An 18,654-nucleotide genomic window follows, 5' to 3' on the forward strand; every position below is an offset into this window, starting at 1 on the left:
CACAATACGAAGTAATAGATTCTATGCGCGACTCGAGTTTTAAAACTATTTATGTTTTATATAGAAGATTACTAAATGTTTAACTATGATTATGTCTATATATATTTGTAACATGTGGTCAAATTTCACTGAAATTCGACCACATGTGTATCCACCAACCGGCATTAGAGAATTGTAGTGGAATAAGCTCAACACCTTCTCCTCACAGGGAAACGGACCTTAGCCCAGCAGTAGGCATTCACAGGCTGTTACTTAGTCTTTATTTAAAATTAAAAAAAAAGAGTTTATTTATAAGTACAAACTACTACAGTATTAATGATTGGTAGCAGAATAGCTGATGGCTTGATTTTACCCATATTGAAGGGTACCATAATATAGGGTAAGGGTAGGTAAGCTACCCATTCTGGTGGATATAAAAAACTGTCCCCACTTAATTGATACATTTGTTATTTATTCTTCTATTTTGATTAATTAATTCGAAAAAAATTACGAGTGAGTAAATTTTGAAACACATTACAAACCTTTTTGCTTCAGTATTCACACGGCGTAAGAAACACTAATTTCATTCAGTATTAAAGTACATTTAAATGCAAAGCCAAGAGGAGACGGTAATTAAGCTAAAGGAATGTACTGAAAATATAGTTAATTAAACGTTGGTCCTTTGATAATGTAATTGTAAATATTACGGTAAGCTTCGTATAAAGTTTTTTTTTTTTTAATAATTTATTTTTTCTTAATTATTTTATTTAGCCACTGAATGTACGTGAAAAATGTTAAAAAAATATTGTTACGGCCTCTAGCGTGATATAATCAATAAATAGCTATCTAACGCTGTTGTTGTCGCTGTGCTTGTCTATTTGTTTTTGATGGAACATCTTAGTACTCGGTACATGGTAGGGGCTAACTTAGACTTCGAGCATCAAACGAGTAAGCATTATAGCTATAAGATTTCGAGCATCAGATGACGTCAGCGTAAGAAAAGTCATTGTAAATGCTTGAATGTGCTCGTGTGATCAGTACACGATAGGGGTTATTTGAGACTGAGAACTCACATGTTTATACATCAATTCTTGTAAGTACCTGGCACTCACGCCATTTTTTTTTTTGACTAGTTAATTCTTAGAATAGCAAGTTAAACCTAACAAATTCATCAGCTTAATACATATATATGTATATTAGTATATATTACATAATGTGGTTATATTATAAACGTGACCTTCACGGTTCGAAAAAGCGATGATATAATATATTTTTCTATTGTAACTCTCAGTTTATAGGTCAGACCAAGACAATAGCGGTATTATATACTGTTACAACAAATTCAACACACAAAGTATTTCTCGGTACTTAACAAAGCCAGCTACACACACCGCTATCATATGAAAAAATAAGAAGATCGTATTCGTCGAAAAATAATATAAAAATTATATATATTAAGTTATATGCATAATGATATATTACTTATGTTTTAAAAATATTACATTAATTATTTCCCCTTTGCTGTTGCCATTGAAAGTAACGTATAACTTAAAAAATTATAGTATAAACGTCAGTAACATACAAATGCTTCCAATTCAAAATTGGAACTTAATTATTTTTTAATGCGACCATTTCACAAACATTTATATGTGTATTACAGGCTTAATCCAGTTGCCCGTTATTAAAACGGTCGCCAGTTACATAATTTCTGTGCGCTCTCGTTATGGCCCGAACAATTTCACCGTCAGCTCACCGTAGCCTGTCGCCCATTCAAATACTCAATGCATTTCTACCGATTTAAAAATAGAACACTTCGCAAGTACTGTCACAGACCACGTTTTAACTTCAACTAAATCGATCGTTTATTCGATTATTATAAAGTGATTAATTCATTGGTTGTGTATATGGTTTCATAAAACGATTATTATTGTTTTTAGAATTAATTTTAGTTATAAATATTACATATATACATAATATTATATATATACATATATATGATAAATTATTAAATGATTATAATTATAAAAAAATCGTCAAAATGTCTATATGAAATATTACCAATAATTGTATTTACTTTGTAATTAAATACGATAAATAGATTTTTTAACTAGAAACATAATTATGGGCTTGAAATAAAAACAAAAACTTCGAAATAAATTTATTGAATATCGGCATTGTTAGCTCGAAGTGTTCAACCCGAACGAATAAGTCACTCGTCCCGAGGGAAGCGACCTTTGACCGAGGGGACTTCACTAACTTTGCTAAGAATTTTTTTTTGTTATCCTATAAAGGGACAGATAAATTTCATACAGACCGTTTGTCGCGATAAAATTATGTGCTATATTCTCGGTCGGCGAACTTGATGTCTTTATACTTAACAAATTCATCTCTGATAAAATTTTTCGTGTAAGCACAATGCGACCCTCTTAATATCAAGTCATTAATAGAATTGCGATTATTTGTTTAAAATTATATTTAAAAAAATTCATACAGATTAAAATATACGATTATATATTTTTTATTTATTTACCTTGTTGATGAGCTTGTACAAAAAATAGTCATAGGAATAGGTACTGAGCTCTGTCAGTAACTTTGGAGAAATTGTGGCTTATTTACAAAAAATTAAATGCAGAAATATATATCGAATAAAGACAAAAAAACTCAAAATCTAAAATAGTAAATCATATCCATACACGACAATTTAAATGAAAATAAAATAATCTACGTAATAATAAAACATTTATAATATTTGTGAAGCAGGTCTTCTCCACAAAAAGGAGAGCCTTACCGCTGGGATATTCACAGGCTGTTACTACTACATGTTATATTTAAGTTGTAGTAGTAACTGTAATGTTATATTTAACTTAAAAAATATAATATAATAAGGAGTTGTATTTGTTGGGAGGATAAACCTGGTACCTGACCTATCTAACCACTTCAATTGACGTAAAAAAATACAAAAATGACATTTTTTTTGTCATGCAGCTCATTCTCATCGAAGTAGCAAAAGCATTAGAATATTAAAAAAGACAAAATAGCTGAAATGATATGTATAAAAATTAACCCAAAATACTTCGCATATAAGTTTAATATAAGGTACATTAAGTCAACCTAATATTTACATTTACATAAAGTCATTCTCAAACTTCAATTAAGAGATTAACCGAGTTTATACAATTTAACGCCTAATTCTAAAATGACGGTTGCCACCCACCGAGACCCTTGCTTTGAGGTGCTTAAAGCGTATCATCCAGTAAAATCTTGAGCAACGCTGCTCTGAATAAATATAAATAAAATACAGCATCACCTATTTTTTGCTTGAAACTATTGCATTCAATTATAACAAAATTATATAAAATTTATGTTTTATTTACTGATATTCGCCCTGCTGGCTTTTACAGCAACACTCATGAGGATGCGAGTAATGAGACTTAGCTGATAAAAACCAAAAGGTCGTAATGAAACCGTCTTTTCTTCCAATTTTTTTTCTCTGTTTTTTTTTCTCGTATTTTTATGTGTTATTAAATTTCTTAAAATAGTATTATAATGACCTCCGGACTGATTTCGGCCACCGCGGCAAATCTCAAGAAAGATTAGCCAACCGTGCACGACATATTATAGTGCACAAATGAACCCAGGATCGACCCTTGGGATCTGCGGCCTTATATCTAGGCCATTAGACCAACGAGGCAGTCAAAAAAAATTATTAGTTAGGCAGAATGGCAAGTGAGCCACCTGCTATTAAGAGGTCACAACCGCCTATAGACATTTGCATTGTAACAAATATTAACCATCACTTACTTCGCCAATGCACCAACAAACTTGGAAACTAAGATGTCATAAGATGTCACTTTTGGTTGCTTGGTGAAATATATGATGTGTGCTATAGGATGGTGGCCACTCAGTTTTGCACAAGGCTCTACCACCAAATAAAAATATAGGTATTGCATTATATTAGCATGTAAATAATAAGCTTATTATTGACAAAAATATCGCACAAGATTGAGCGATACAGTACTATTTGTGCAGTAGAAGATCAGGCTATTTTCGTAATAGCTATCACCAAACAACGAGTTCGAGTCTAAATTAGACTTATCGTTTCACAACCAATAAATTGAATAGACCCCGACTGAGTGTATAAATGTATTTGAAATCCTGACTATTATTATAAATACGACAGTGAGTTTGTTTATTTGTTTGTTAAGCTTTTACCCATTAACTACTCGACCGAACATCATTCAATTTTGTATCCACTTTTTCAGTGGTACAAAAATGTATACAGGATATCTTCAAACCCGCAGACGGAAATTAGTAAGGTATAAAAATATTTTATTTTGTATGTAAATTGTACAAAATTGTAAATAATTCAGACAACTTTTAAGTAACAAATTAAAATATTGAATTTTTAGTTTGTTTTATTTTTACAACATAAACGGGCTTTATGAGGATGTCTTGCGTTTTTAACTTAATTTAACAATTCAAACATTTATTTTTCTCATCACAAAGACAAGAGGATTGTACAAAGCTAAGAAGTAAGCAAAATAAAATATGCAAAAGATTAAACTTTATTTAATAATCTAAAAATATTGGTATTCCATATTAATAATATAGAAAATTATCTTATATATCCTGCTTAGGTACGATACGATGCATATAGGATAAAATTGTATATTGTAATCGTATGCTATATTTTAAAATTCAGTTATAGATAAAACGTAATTTAGTAATATATATCGATGTAAAAACTCTCAAGAAATAAAATACTAATGGCCGTAGTTTGAATGTATAAATATATTTAGGTATATGACTTATTTTATCACATACGTTATTACGTATTGCACTTTTATACACAATGTTTGTTTTTTACTGTATTAGGTAGGCAGACTGGCAAGTGGGCCACCTGATAGTAAGTAGTACTTATAGATTTACTGGTGGTAAAGCTTTGTGCAAGCTCGTCTGGGTAGGTACCACCCACTCATCAGATATTCTACCGCAAAACAGCAGTACTTGGAATTGTTGTGTTCCGCTTTGAAGGGTGAGTGAGCCAGTGTAATTAAAGTAAATAAGTGCGTGGGACCTACCCAGACGAGCTTGCACAAAGCTCTACCACCAGTAAGACATGTTAAATAACCCTTTCATCGCCAATGCGCTACCAACCTTGGTAACTACGATGTTACATCCCTCGGGGCTGTGTTTATGTACCCATCAAACCGGAATACAAAAATACTAAGTAAAGCTGGGTACCAATTCTGCTAAATTGTCACTGTATCGAAATCGAATGGAAGCGTTACCGTTGCCTTTTATCCATTCTTATATTATTAAATTTAATTATATACCAATGATATAAAAGTTTACAATTAAGTTTGGTTTTAACATTACGTTATATGGTAACTTTATATCAGTAATAGAATAGTCAAAGTTGGACTGGAATTGAATCGTATCGTAATCGTTATAAATTACTAGAATTGGGACCCTGCTTGGCAATAGAATATATGATGAACGGGCTTGCACAAAGCCCTATCGTCAAGTAAAGTTCATCCCATTTTCATAGTCTATAAATATATAACCTTACTCACGTCAATACCTGATTCATAGATCAACAATTTAACTCTGTATAATTTAAATGATGTATGTTTTTTTAAAATGTTTAATTATTTTGGACGACAGCTGTTCTGGTTGCAGTAGAGCTATTCTCCTAAAACAGAGATTTCACCGCAGAACACAATCGTGAAATGTCAGAAAGTGATATATAGTCATTGTCATTGTCAATATAGTCAATGTTGCGACTAAAATAATTACAATATTTAAGGGATACATGCATTCAAATAGCGTTTCACCGTTTTTAACATTTCACGAGAGAATTTATAATCCGTATCACAGAATGGCAATGCAGATATGGAATTCCATAACATATATATTCAACGTTCATTCAACGTTATTGGAAACAAGTTTGTCCGGATATCGTAATTATTCGTTATGTTTTTAATCTTTTTACGACTTATTTGAGTAAACAAAACCGGATATTTCAAGGTTATTTCTCGTGCATATGCCAACTTGTAAGCTCGAGTTCTATCATTCGGACATAATTTTATTATAAATGCAACGTAATATGTTATTAATGTTTGATAAGCTTACGCTTCCCAAGCCCATTTCAGACTAATTTAATCTGCTTTAATTTAATTTAATTAATTAATAAGTTATCTAGTCATTGTCTATTTACTGACTGATAAGAGGTTTGCGACCCCATCTAGGTAGGCATTACCAACTCATCATCTACTCTAAGCAGCATTACTTAATATTGTTATGTATCGGTTTGGGTGAGTGAGCCAGTAAGTCATAAGGGATATAACATTTTAGGTTGGTGGCGCATTGACGATATAAGTAATGGTTACTATTTCTTACAGTGCCAATGTTTATTAGGGATGGTGACTACATTATATTAGGTAGATCATTTGACAGTTTACCTATTTGAAATTTAAAAAAAAAATTTAGTATTGTACATATTAAATGAGACAAAGACACTCCAAAAAAACCTACGTATATTCGTCACACTTCAAATACGAAATGTGAACAAACTTGTAAATTCTTGATAGTAAGCTTATGATTGATTGATCTCTGATCTTTACATGGTCATATTACAAACTAAATCACTTAACACTATTCATTGAATTTCATCACAACGACGTCATTTCACATATTTTATACTTAAGTTGAACTTAAAAACTTTGAACGCCAGAAAAGAGACAAAAAAAAAATAAACTTTGACAAAAACGTCATTATCAAATACGTCATTTATCAATAGTTTGACAGAGATTAAACAACAACAAAGAAAGTATTTTAATTTAAAAATAAATAACATATTCAATTTAAAGTGTTTTAATAAATAAATTTTAACGAGTAGTTTTGAAGGTATCGGTAAACTAAAAAAAATTAGAGGTTTGTTTTGGTAACATTTTAGCAAATGTCAAATTAAGAACATTTTCGTCCAATTTCAAGCTTAGGTATGCTTTGAAGAAGTCAATGTATTGTAAATACTTTATTTATTTAGTTTATAATAAAACTGGGGCCAATTCTACGAATCCAAGCGTGATCGTTGGCGTTTATCCGTTTTCCTATTCATCGATTTAATTATCAACTATTAGCATAAAAATTGGCAATTAAGTTTGATTTTGACATAACGTAGGTTACCTTCTACCAACTCGAATTGGAGCAGCGTGGTGGAATAAGCTCCAAACCTTCTCCTCAAAAAAGGAGAAGAGGCCTTAGCCCAGCAGAGGGACATTCACAGGCTGTTACTTTTTTTTACTTTATATTTTACCATCATATCGGTTTGCTTCCGATCCGAGTAAATATTAAAAAGTGAAAGATTGATTGGAATTGGGAACGTATCGTAATCATTATAGATAAGTAGAATTCAGCCCCTGGATGCGTTTTAAAATTCAAAATATGACGTATAAAGCAATTTATCTAACAACATTATCAACAAGTGGATTTCAATGATATTCCTGAAAAGTTTTGTATAGACGTCAAAAATATAAATAGCTCCTTCTGTTCTTGAACGATAGTTCTTGAAATATAGATTGGAAAGAAAATGAACTCATAAAGAGATTTGCGATAGCTATTGAGATAAAATAAAAACAAAATATTTCTATGTATAAATTGTACCGAATCGAAACTAACTTAGGATAGAATATGCTGTGTTATACCAAAAGAGTTAAAGACATATTCTATTATAAACAAAAATAATATATATGTCGGTGTTATCGCTCAGAGAGTGTTCTCTTCCAGACAACCTTAGAAAGGTAAAGGACATGATATTTTAACATATTCGTACACACGTGTACAAAATTGATTAGATTTAATTTAAAACTGGATTTCCGAAATTCTATCATGGAGAGGACGAAAAGAGATAAAGCCTGATGAAATTAATGTGCATAACACCCCCGTTTTAAATATATGGTATATGTTTAACGTAATAATGTTTATTATCTCTGCGGTAGATGAGTATTGAAATATTAAATTCTGAGAATGCGAAGGCTTAAAATATATAGCCGAGTGCCTGATTATATATCTCAATTAATGTGACTATGTCTTCATTTTTACAAAAAAATTCTAAAAATCCCACGGAACTTTTGCGTTTCTAACAACAAAAATGACGAATATTCTTTTAATATTTCATTCTCTATTGTGTTTAGTTTTAAGCCGAACCAATTCAGTTTATAACTGTGATTTTCATATCTCTAACTTTAAAAAAAAACAACGATCTTCTATACAAAATTTCATTCGCTATTTACGCCGCTTATGCAATAAGGATAATATTTTCTAAAATGGAAGAGACAACTTATTGAATTTGTCAAGAAAACCCTAAAAAGAATTTCTTTTTAAATTAATTTTTAGTATTTTTTTTGTAAAAGCCTGGATAACACATTTAATTTTTCCTATGTTTAATTCGTTTTTTATATAATTGTTAGGCTTTTTGTACAAGAAATGTAGCTTAGTAGAATATGTCAAAGAATGTTAGCTTGGAGATGTGTAAATAAAACAAGAGTGGCATTCATTAAATACTTCTTCCGAGCACTCTTGGCACTTGAAGCGGTTGCTTTTCTTAACTTGACCTACATTTGACAGGTCCAATGTTACGCAAACTACACTCGACCTTTACACAGAGTAGCACTAAATTAATGAAATAAACCTAGTTCGTCATCAAACCCAGTTACCTAGGTATGTCTTTATTGCAAAGTTAGTGTAACGTTATATGTATGTATATTATAAATACTACAATTTATTGAACACAATTTTTAACTTAGATTTTTTTCAGTATAACCTAATGTTAAGTGATCATCATCGCTGGTAGACATTTGCACCGTAAGAAATATTAACCATTCCTTATATCGCCAATGCGCCACAAGTTATGGGAACTAAGTAACTTAGATTGCTTGAGCCCGTATTTACACTGGCTCACTCGCCCTTATATGTAATGTTACCCAGACGGCTTTGCATAAAGCCCACCAAAGTTTAAAATTGTGAACTCTTCATCTTTTATTATTTTAGTATATATCATTATAACCGCCTCGTTGGTTTAGCGGATATAGCTAGTCCGACTGAAGTCATCATGAGTCCCCAGGTTCGAGTTTTTGTTTCTTTCAGCATATCTTAGCAGCAGCTTGATAGGAATTAGCAGTTAAATAGAAGCTTAAAATGCAAACTCACGTTTGCTTTAATAAAAAATGTATATGAGGAAACGCCATGTAAAATCCGCCAGGAGCGCTTCACGATTTTCCATATAAATTTTTCATTAATGCTTACATACGCGTTTGCTTTTTAAACAAACTTTAGGGGTATATAACTCTAGCAACACTAACATATAAACAAAAAGTTAACACAAGGTATTTACATTATAATAGAAATATATATAATATTAAGATAATGTCAAAAATATTTCATCACAAGTACATGTACAATTTGATTATTGGCACATCTCATAAAAACACTTAAACATGTCTTTATTAGCTGTGGTGAATATTTTTGGGGCGAGTTTTTCATTAAGCTGACTGAATCCGGTTCTCACAAAGGAATCTGGCTTATTTTTATCTCTTTAGTAAAGCATTTATTGCGGTCAGCAGAAAGGTCTCGATCGAGGGAAAATGCTATAAAATATCTCGATGCGTACTTCGGCTGAGAGGTTCTATGTGTCATTACATTTCTGAAAGTGCAGTTTTTGTTTGATTATCTTAGTGATTCTGGTTACGATCAATGTATGTTGAATCGAAACCAAAATGACTTCAATTTTAATTTCAACTTTACTTTCAACTTAGAATCGTAATTTTAAAAAAATATATTAAATTTAATTTCTCTCTGGGTTCTCAATATTCTATCGAGAAGAACCGGCAAGATATTTAATAAATACTCTTCTAGAAATTCAATTACCATACTTTGTTTAAAAACCAGAATTTGTTTAAAAGATATTTAACATAACTCTTTGTTTCTTTAGCAATTTGATTACTTTATCTCAATGTATTTGTTATTGTACTATATCTTGGAAAACCAACTATTACTTGAGCTTAGATTAATTCTTAAATACATATTGTACCTAAAATTTTGTAAGTAAATATAGACCGAATTATTTATACAATAGGGGCGAAATTTGTTTGTTTCTTGAATAATTCAATTGAGATTGTTACTGCTCTAGAAACGATTGGAATCGATTAAGGTGGGTAGTAAATATAGGTTTTGATTATGTACTAGAGAAAGTGGGTCTTGCAAGAGACAAAGATTTCTAGCGCAATGTGTTTTCTATTTTATTCAGATATTTGATGTTTTTGATGTAAAATATCTATTATTGCGCCTTGAGGGTAACACTGACTCGTATGCCGTGACGGCAAACGACATGAAGCTCTCTTATGACGTCAAGCCCCCTCTCCGCCGCCACGTTCTTGCCCTCCACTCCCTAGCGTGCGCGTAGCACGTATACTATATACTTCGTTGCTATATATTATTTTAACAATAAGAAAAATATATTAATTTAGTAACGAAACTATGATTTTATTTATTTTACTATTATACATATATTTATTTATTAGTTTTTTTTTTTTTTAAATTAGGTATATATTTTTCATTGCCATCAATTTTAATGATCCCAACTGCCAGGCGTTCGATGACTGCCACGTTGTATTGAAATGGTATTTATAGTAACATAATAACCTGACTAATACAAAATGAATTTTATGAAATATTATTTCAATTCATATTATAAGATTTTAGATATTCTATCGTCCTCGAGGAACGACTGTCTCAATAAATAAAGCTTCCATCATTCATGATCAGTTGTTAAACTGTCAGACAATTTTACAACTTCATTCGTCAGGCCCTTCAGAATATTCGGATTACAGAACCCTAATGTAATCCAAATTTCATACATTGAATAAAACAAACGAGACAATCGTTCGTGTTCAACTAATACGATCTTGGTGGTCCTCACTGTAATCCTTTTACCACTTTTATACAAAACCAATTCATTTGTTTATACCTTATACATAAAGGAATAAGATTTAAACTCGATTGAATGATTAATAGGGTATCTTTGTACATGTCAGTCGGAGAGCACTGAGACGCAGATGTGCATCGAAGTGTCTATCTTGATTTCACGATCGGAATACGAATTTAATTTGCGTCTTTAGTAGGGGATGTCACTGGTATTAGTTATTTGTTGAGCTTGTCGTACGTAATGATGTTATGAACGTCGGTTGAATGTTAAGTATGAATTTAGCAAAATGTATTTAACAAATTTTGTATAAGATCAATCTGAAGATAAATGGAGAATTATATATTTACATAAAAAATCAATTATTATTAAGATATAAATTTAGTTAAAGCACACATGTTGATTTCTATTTTGACGGAATTTAAACGTAATTATTAATAATTTTCGTAATTAATAATTATCTTTCTACTAATATAATAAGTGCGAAAGTTTGTGACGATGGATCCATCTGTCTAACTCTTTCACGCAAAACTACTGAATGGATGTGGATGAAATTTGGAATCGAGATAGCTTTTACCCTGGTTTTACCTAATATCTGCAACCTTTATATAATGAATTGCATTTTTTAACTAAATATAAGATGCAGTCTGCCAAAAATAGACAACCGGATGGGTAAGCGGAAAAGTGGTCACCACCGACCGTAGACATCGAAACACTTAGAAATATTCCTTATATCGCCAACGCGTCACCACCGAAACACAACAATACTAAGTAAACATTGGTAAACGGCAACATTGGTAACTTTTAATGAGATAATAATATTATAAAATATTATGAAATAATGGGACATTTTTCACACACAGCCATCTGATCCCAAATTAAGCTTGTACAAAGCTTGTGTACTACTTTTCTTTTGTAAATACATACTTATATACTAAGTATATCTGCTTGGCGATAGAATATCTAATGAGTGGGTGGTACATACTCAAAAGTGTCTGATTAGATGTATGTATTTATTTAACTATGACAAATAATGATACATAATAATTAAGATTTAGGGTCTTTAATTTGTCCTTATCTAGAAAAGAAAAACGAAAACACAAAACACTAAGTAAGGTTAAGAAAACATACATAAATACCTATTGAATAAACGAATCACAGAATACGTATATATTTCATAGTTATAACTAACATAACGCGTAACTCAATGTAGTGTCAGAATTTGTTAATGTATATATTTACAGTTGGAATTTAAAAGGCAGTTGAATAAAATCACCAACAAACTATATTCAGTTTAAAAATCCCTTTGTTATCTTTTCCTCTGATTTATCTCGCAAACTCAGAACCAACCGCAGAAGCATCACAGCATTCCGTATAAATCATGTGGCCTGGACAACAAAGCTTTGTTTAGAATTTTGCGGTCACCTGCGAAAATATTAGCGGCACACGCTTTGCGGTTCATATTCTCGTGTTTCTTTCGTATAATTATATTTGTGAAACTTGTTTAACACTTGAAGTATCAAAGGACAAATAAAACGAAATATTCACATAAAAAATCAGAAATTTATATTGTATTATAATTATATTCAAATTTTAGTCTTATTTTTTCAGCTTATCGCCATTCGCTGCTAGATAAAAGCCTCCAACATAGAAAACCAACTATCCCGATAGTTTAATCTAAAAAATTATAATATATATTTTGTTTATAACAAAATAAATTACGCAATTTATGTTCCAAAAATATTTTCTAACAGACGTTTGGTAAGTAATATCCGTTAGTACAATTTAGGTAGGTAATAAATAATTAATAGGTATTTAGTTACAGATTATTCATATAGTACTATAATTTGTGGTTTATTTGTGGTCATTATATAATAACCTCAAAGCTTAGAGTTGTGCTGGCCATAGATGTTTGTTGCGGCTTGGCAGTATCGCTAACAATATTTCATCGGAGATTATTTAGCGAGAAACAATGTCTATATAATATATAAGTAAATATCAAATGTTATTGGATTTTTTTTACATTTATTGACATTTTTATATTTATAAAAAAATATAGGCGGACGGGCATATGACCCACCTGATGGCAAGGGGTCAGCACCACCCATAGACACTGGCGCTGTAAAAAATATTAAAGAAGCCTGTGTCATCGCCGTCCTTAAAAAAAATTAGAACGCAAGCAATAGTAATATGAAAAATTGTAAAAAAAAGCAATATATTATAACAACAAATTTTAACTTTTCGGGATAATCTCAAACAGACATTTTCAGTTAAGTTGCATGTTTATATTATGAGCAGGATTGCTGGTCACAGTATCAAATTCACAAGTCTGACTGCGACGGAGCGATAAAACGCTTAGCCGACTAGCTGCTTCGTCTAAAGCGAACTTCAGACTTGCGAGAACAGCTAGCCACTATGACTTTCGTTTTGGTACAAGTTAAAACAATCAAAAACATTGTAAAGTGGCAATGTGATGTCTACAGTGTACGTTGTGCATTTCTAGGATGTGTCTGTCTGTGTGCATGTCAATACGTAAGCGTGTGAATACGATACGGTATATTTATATGTGTACGTGCATGTATTTAAACTTTTGATTACGTATTTATTCTTTCGCATTAATTCAAATTTATTTACTAAATATTTACTAATTTCTTTAATATTCAAAGCAAAGTCTACGATATAACTTATACCACACTTCCTTCTTTACTCGTAACAGCTTTGTTGACTCGTTACATCCAACTGAATAAAGTTTTCTTTGACGCATTTGCATGGCCGATATATAATGGTATTTCTGTATATTTCATATTGTAAATACGTGTCTCCATTAAATCTGCAAGTCAAAGTTGTTGACTGCAAAGCCGGTTATCGCTATTTACAAAGGAATTTTTTGCGGTGAATGTATAAAGTAAGCTTTAAATATAAAAATAAAAATTAAATCGAATATCAGTAAATAAGAATGTCAACTATAACGCGCTTTTCATTAACTTATTATATATGGGTTTTGAGTTTTAAAAATATAAAAGTAATTGTTAATTATATAATAATATCTACGGATGAGTTAAATTTTATGCTCGTCCGCCTTACTATTCTATAAAAAAAAAAAAATGAATTATGTAAATTTATTTTACATTTTTATAATAGTCTATTAATTAGTCTAGCAGTTCAGAGAGAGATAATAGCACCAGCGCCCTAAGTATGATTCCACAGGACAATCTTTTGTACAGTATGTATTTTTCATACTTTGTACACGTCTGTTTAGTTTTATTTTATAATTTGTTTTATATCTTTTTATTGCATAAGTAAGCCTTTTACGGATATTAATTATACGTTATAATTTTATTATATTATCGACTAATGTTTAAGTAATTTTATTGATGTTAAAATCTATAATATTGCGTCAGCATAACAAACCAAATAATAATCTAATTGTAATAATTGAGAATTGTTATAGTATTCAGATTAAATAATGTGCTGTGTTTAGTTACATGACTGAATTTATTTAAATATTTCGCCAACACTGTACTCGATCATTACTTCTTCTACATAAATATATGCTATTAAAAAGAGGAAAAAATTGTTTGTTTGTAATCGATAAAATCTGAACTTATTTTTATAATACATTCATATTGGATAGCCACTTGACTTTACTTACTTCGGTTTGAAGTGCAAGCGATATATAATTTAAGGAACGACATAACTTTTTCCAAAGTTTGTGATTATATTTTTAGAGTGGTTATATTTTTCACTGTGCCAATGTATGTAGCAATATCCATTTGTATCCGTAAACTTAACAAGAAAAAACAAACCACGCCCAGAGCATAAAACTAGATGCGTCAATTGCGGACTCACGCCTACAAAGGTGACCCACAATCATGATTACACACTACCCATACTTGCGACTCAACATCCACGCCCGCCGTCAATCTATATGAAAATAGATGTTAAACAAGCCTATTATGTTGTCCGTATTGTTCTTCCTTTCACAACGAGGCAAATAGCTCTATTATAGAAGACAATGGACTAATGGCTTTCATAAATTAAAACGATGCTTTTGAAATCTATTGCAATCAATTTATGGCCATTTTTCTTACGTTAAAGTAAATTAAGTCTAATTTTATTGTTTTTCTAAATTTAAATAGATTCTAAAAAAAAAATCCTTGAATCTTTATTCATATTATTATTTTTATATTAAATATAATAAAAACAATGATTGCTCTACCTTCATTTGTATGTAAAATTGTTTTTTACTTTAATAAAATTACTATTAATCCTATAGGATTATTATTAAAAAAAAAAGTGTTCGTCCGGTGGTCGTAATTTTACCATAATTATCATTGAATATTTGTCGAAAACATATACGAGTTGGCATTTTTAAACATTTTTTTCTACTCTGGTTTACAAAATTTTAATAACGTAATCTTTTAGACCTTATTTTAACAGTTTTAATAAACAGATTAACTACCGCCTTTATTCACCGTCATCCTTAAAATTATAAATACAATTTTAACGTCCTCAACATGTTAGAATTATGCGCGAGAATAATTTTCGCTGAAGCAATTACATTCGTAATTAAAACCTGTGCCCTGGAGTCCTGGAATCCCGGGAATCCGGGATCTCCGGTATTTACGGGTGACCCTAAACTGACCTCTCACTATACAGACGCTATTAAATGACTTACATATGTCATAATATATATTATTTTATGTTAACTGAAACCTAGTCGTTCTTATTTATTATAACTAGACATATTATCTTATTACATAGGTAGGTAGACTCTTAAATTATGTATTGAATCACAGAAAATCACCACCTATAACTGACCGGAAGCAACATAACTATATACTATTATATAATAACTTACTTAGTTATTCTCAAAAAAAGCCGAGATGGCCTAGTGGTTAGAACGCGTGAATCTTAACCGATGATCGTGAGATCGTGATGATCGTTTGAAGTGTAAGGGTAAGCACCACTGAATTTTCATGTGCTTAATTTGTGATTATAATTCATCTCGTGCTTGACGGTGAAGGAAAACATCGTGAGGAAACATGCATGTTTCTAATTTCATTGAAATTATGTCACATGTGTATTCTACCAACCCGCATTGGAGCAGCGTGGTGGAATAAGCTCTAAAACTTCTCCTCAAAAAAAAAAAAAAAAGGGAGAGGAGGCCGTAGCCCAGCAGTGGGATATTAACAGGATGTTACTGTTACTGTAGTTATTCTCTCTTCTGTTCTCTTCTTCTTTTATGTACTATGGTTAAAACTTGATTGGTTTATAAGTTACGTCATAAATGATAATATGAAATTGTTATATATGTATATGCTTAATATTATATATATGAAATTTAGCAAAAATTCGATAGATTATCTAGTATCGATTAAGATAAGTAAAATTATACTTAACGGTATGGCTTTAAATAAGCTTTTCTGTGTAGGTCCTACACACTTGTTCTACGAGTCATAAAATGTTATTACTTATAAATCTTGAGTCGGTGAATCATCAGGTCAATAAATGCGACTTAGCTGCTGTAAGCCGCTGAGGCGTTCCCTCGGCTGTCTCTCGATTTCATCATAAGATTAATTCTATGTCACCATTATGTTGCAGTGTAGTGAGAACAACTAAAGTGAGTAAAGTTTCATTAGAATCTAAATTTCAATCATTCATCTATGGGCTGTTTGTCATATATGCGTTTAAGTAACTTCACTTCGATGTAGATATACATCACTAATATTATAAATCAATGAGTTTTGTTGTTTGTTACGCCTTCACTACTACTGTCATGAAATTTTGCATACACATTGTCAGCTAAGACATGGGGTACTTAGCACATCTCCAACCTCAAACGCGAGTAAAGCCGCGTTTGAACACTAGTCAATCCAAATAAAATAAAATAAATCTAAATCGGATTAAATAGTACAAAGCTATGCGTAATAGAATATAAATATTCAGTAGTTGAACAATCAATTATTTTCTTATTTTTAGTGATAATTTTTTTTTCAATTTTAGATGTGGAACCCCTGACCAGTCAGATCAGTGGTTCAATGCGCCAGATTTAGACTCTAATTTCCGAGAAGGAGCGTGGATTCGAAGCCCACACCAATAAAGAAATTTAAAATATATTTTTCAAAAATTAAACTTAACGTCGTGATTATCAAATGACCCTGTAATAAATATGATTTTGTTTCTAGTTTTAAATAGTAATTAATCTACAACAATCAATTTTCTTTTTTACAAAAACACAACAATTTTCCTATAAACTAAAAGGTACACCCAAACCTGTAATTTTTTTTTTTTATTAATTTCATTTTTTTATCGTATTTTCTTGCTAAAAGTTTCAAAGATATTAAATAGTATTATTGTATTTATATACCTAAAACCCTACGAAATACTTCTTCTTTCTTCTACTTAGATCAGTGTTTCCCAACCTTTTTTAGGTCATTTAACATTTCTAAAATTTTTATGCCCCCATACATAATTATTTTATATATTACCTTTAATAATTGTTTTATTCCCTTAAGAAATATAAATGATAAGTTTTAGCAAGAAATCACTATGAAATCACTATGAAATGAACAAATAATGAAAAACTGAAATTCGAAATAATTTTAATATTGATTTTTCTGTATTCATTTAGTGCGATCCTTGCGCTTGATGCTTGCTGCACAGAGATTTTATATTAGGTTCCAATTTACTTAGCTTTAATCTCAAGCTTATCAGTAAATCATTTACAGCACTAAATCCACATTCAGCTAAATATGATGATGGAAACGGTAGTAAAAGTTTTCTTGCAAATTTGGTTGCATCTGGGTATTTAGTTTCAGTTTCTTCACAAAGCCATGCCATCGCTCCTTTTATATTAAATAAAGTTTTTACTCATTCATCATTTTGCAATTCTGCGAGTTCTTCTTGATACTGCATATTTGATATATCAAAAAAATCCACTAATATTGGCTGCATCATCCATGTTGGGAAACCAATTTGTTTTAAATTGTAAATAATTATTTACAGCATTTTTTTTAAATTTTGTCACCGATGTCTAGCATTACATTTAAATAACCCAAAGCGAAAGGATTAAAGCCATGTCGAGTTTTTTTTTAATTGCCCCACTATCTATAAAAATCGCCCACTGTGGGGCGTGGGCTCCACGTTGGGAAACACTGACTTAGATTCTACTTTTATGGTTAAAATATTTAAGCCACCCTAGAAAAGTCAGGTTGGCCGAGTGGTCTAAGGCGCCAGATTTAAGCTCTGGTTCCCGAGAGGGAGCGTGGGTTCGAACCCCACACCTGACATATTTATTTTGTAAGTGAAGATTAAAGACTTTTTTCAAATTAAGTATTTTTTTTAAGAAAACTTTTTTATTTACAAACTACAACTTTACAATGCAGACAAATTTATCTTATAATATAGTATGATATTAAAGCGATTCCATTTCACACGTAATTTTCACACCAGCTATTAATTTATCAAACAATCGATTTAACACCGCAACTAACTAATTGACTTCAGATAGCAAGCAAAGTCTTGCCGCATAATTTGCGACAATACAAGCACAATTAAACTTTAATAGATCAGGTGTAACTTTGAGGTGTCTATTGCAGGCTGCGCGTAATTAAAACGATGTTGGAACTTCGCAAAGTCGGATGCTAGGACATGAATATTCCATGCAATGAGAAACTTTGCAGCTAGCTTCC

The 18,654-nt window shown here is 31.0% G+C and overlaps 1 non-coding gene across 1 annotated transcript; it reads left to right on the plus strand.

Annotated features, from left to right (window-relative positions):
• Positions 1–18,168: 18,168 nt before the first annotated feature.
• On the plus strand, positions 18,169–18,252 carry Trnal-uaa (transfer RNA leucine (anticodon UAA)). Its single transcript has one exon. It is a non-coding gene; the product is annotated as a tRNA-Leu (tRNA).
• Positions 18,253–18,654: the final 402 nt, after the last annotated feature.

This window comes from Nymphalis io, chromosome 12, assembly GCF_905147045.1.
Source record: "Nymphalis io chromosome 12, ilAglIoxx1.1, whole genome shotgun sequence".
Taxonomy (NCBI): domain Eukaryota; kingdom Metazoa; phylum Arthropoda; class Insecta; order Lepidoptera; family Nymphalidae; genus Nymphalis; species Nymphalis io.